This window comes from Octopus bimaculoides, chromosome 6, assembly GCF_001194135.2.
Source record: "Octopus bimaculoides isolate UCB-OBI-ISO-001 chromosome 6, ASM119413v2, whole genome shotgun sequence".
Lineage (NCBI taxonomy): Eukaryota > Metazoa > Mollusca > Cephalopoda > Octopoda > Octopodidae > Octopus > Octopus bimaculoides.
This window is the reverse complement of record NC_068986.1, coordinates 35,479,123-35,481,962: the sequence shown is the minus strand read 5'-3', so window position 1 is coordinate 35,481,962 and position 2,840 is coordinate 35,479,123. Positions and strand designations below refer to the sequence as shown.

At 42.5% G+C, this 2,840-nt stretch overlaps 1 protein-coding gene across 1 annotated transcript in view; it reads right to left on the bottom strand.

The window, feature by feature from the left end:
- Positions 1-319, bottom strand: part of LOC106870526 (orexin receptor type 2) — a 128,523-nt gene extending 128,204 nt beyond the window's left edge. Inside the window, exon 1 of the mRNA XM_014916651.2 lies at positions 217-319. The gene's annotated coding sequence lies outside the window, so the exon portion shown is untranslated. The remainder of the gene's footprint in view (positions 1-216) is intronic.
- Positions 320-2,840: the final 2,521 nt, after the last annotated feature.

The following is a 2,840-nucleotide window of genomic DNA, read 5'->3' as shown; positions in this document are numbered from 1 at the left end:
GGTGTCGACTTTGCCTTTAATCCTTTCGGGGTCGATAAATTACGTACCAGTTACGCACTGGGGTCGATCAAATCGACTTAATCACTTTGTCTGTCCTTGTTTGTCCCCTCTATGTTTAGCCCCTTGTGGGCAATAAAGAAATAAGAAACGGAAGCGTGAGTAATTAAAATAAAACGTTTGCCTATCATGCAAAAAAAAAAAAAAAAATGTACATACACGGATTATGCTATAAATCTGCTACAGGAGAGCTTCCAACTTTGACAAATCAAATAATCCCACTGATCTAGTGCGACGATGACCATCAAGAGCACCAGGCTCCCACAGGATTATGCTTTAGAGTAGATTTCTTCGTCCTAACCATTTTCGCCGCTGCCACTCATCCAGTTTCTTTTATTGCTATATAGAGACATGATACTAAAAGTGTGAATTTTTACACCGAAATCGGAGAAATGAAAGCAAAACAGCAGGAATAAAGGAAAATAGTCTACGCAGTATCTAAATGTGTGATAGACACCCGAAAGTGAAGGGCCACCCTACGTAACCGAGACCAATCAAGGAATCTCACAAATCCTGGATTATTCTGATGCCGTCTTAAGGCATGGGAACACTGGGCAGTTGCCCGGGGGCCTCACGGATCTAGTCTATGTATGCTGGGGCTTGGTGTCAGTAAATGAATGCTATAGGGTCCAATACATTGAATTGTCTTGAGGCTTATATGACCCAGGTTACCTCGTCTAAAATGACCCGGATTACCTCGTCTTCCCAAAATAAAAATCCTCTATCATCTATTTTTAGCTGTGTTGCACGCGAATTTTCAGACGAGATTTATCTAATCTCACCTACTTTTCAACAAATTGACTAAGGTAAGCACCTCTTTCCCAACCAATTTGCCTGAGTGAAATTTTACCTCTGTTACTGCACCGTATCCACTTAAAACGTTTCCGATCACTTTGACTCTCGTGGTGCCCAGCACGGCTCTCCTGTTTCCTACGTCAACATCTCTAATTTCTGCAACAGTATCTCGAGAGCCAAGTGCTTACAGAGGAGACGAAAGGCAACACACCGTCGACTGACCCAGGGTATGAATCGAAATGACACGTATAAGTAACCGCTTAATCTGTACATTGAAGCGATCCAGCCTCCGGAAACGGACGCCAGCCTGTTGTACCGAGAATGGCCTACAGGTACTTGCGCTTAACCTATCAACCAAATTTATAACAACCTTGTTGAACCCAGATTTGTTCATAGGGATAACAATTTGTATGAGTAGGGGTAAGGCGTTGTCATCTATCCCAGTAGCTGAACGGTAGTTTATTTCATCGATCTCCAATGGATAAAAGGCAGTGTTGACTTCGACGGGATTTGAAACAGCAAAGGGAAAAGCCTCCACAAATACCGCAACAAAAGTCATATCATAACACAAGAAAGGTGAGCTGGCAGAAACGTTAGCACGCCGGGCGAAATGCTTAGCGATATTTCGTCTGTCATTACGTTCTGAGTTCAAATTCCGCCGAAATCGACTTTGCTTTTCATCCTTTCGGGGTGGATAAATTAAGTACCAGTTACGCACTGGAGTCGATGTAATCGATTTAATCGCTTTGTCTGTCCTTGTTTGTCCCCTCTATGTTTAGCCTCTTGTGGGCAATAAAGAAATAAGAAATTTTAGCACGCCGGGCGAAATGCTAAGCGGTATTTCGTCTGCCGTTGCGTTCTGAGTTCAAATTCCGCCGAGGTCGACTTTGCCATTCATCCTTTCTGGGTCGATAAATTGAGTACCAGTTGTGTACTGGAGTCGATCTAATCGACTGGCTCCCTCCCCCAAAATTTCGGGCCTTGTGCCTAGAGTAGAAAAGAATCGCTAGCACGCCAGGCAAAAAAATCCTTTGTGGTGTTTCGTCGGACTTAACGTTCTAAGTTCATATTACGCCGAAATAAACTTTCCTGTTTATTCTTTCAATGTTGATAAAATAAGTACCGGTTGAATACTTTGGTTGTTTTAATCGACCGACGCCACCCCTAAAATTGCTGGCCTTGTGCCAAAATTTGGAATCAATATCTAACATAAGCTTCACATTTTTTTAGCAAGTGGGGGGTAGAGTCCATTATATGGATCGGGCTTCTATGAGCGTCTTTTATCATCATTCCGTCAATAACGGACAAAGCAGGATTTGAACGGCAAATGTTCTGCCACACACCCTCCCTCATGATCATACCAATAACAACAACAACAAGAATAATGAATACGGCAATAACAACAACAATAATACTGATACAAACAGCGACAATGTTTTGTTTTTACATTACAACTGATGTCATTGCTAATATAACGATAGACACAACAGGTACAACAACGCCAAAATCAACTTCCCAAGTATAAGCAAAATAAATGATATATACATATATATATATACTCTCTTTTAATTCTTTTACTTGTTTCAGTCATTTGACTGGCCATGCTGGAGCACCGCTTCTAGTCGAGCAAATCGACCCCAAGACTTATTCTTTGTAAGCCTAGTACTTATTCTATCGGTCTCCTTTTGCCGAACCGCTAGGTCACGGGTACGTAAACACACCGGCATCGGTTGTCAAGCAATGCTAGGGGGGAGACAAACACACACACACAAACGTATACACACACACACACACATACATACATATATATATATATATACATTTATACGACGGGCTTCTTTCAGTTTCTGTCTACCAAATCCACTCACAAGGCCTTGGTCAGCCCGAGGCTATAGTAGAAGACACTTGCCCAGGTGCCACGCAGTGGGACTGAACCCTGAACCATGTGGTTCGTAAGCAAGCTACTTACCACACAGCCACTCCTACAC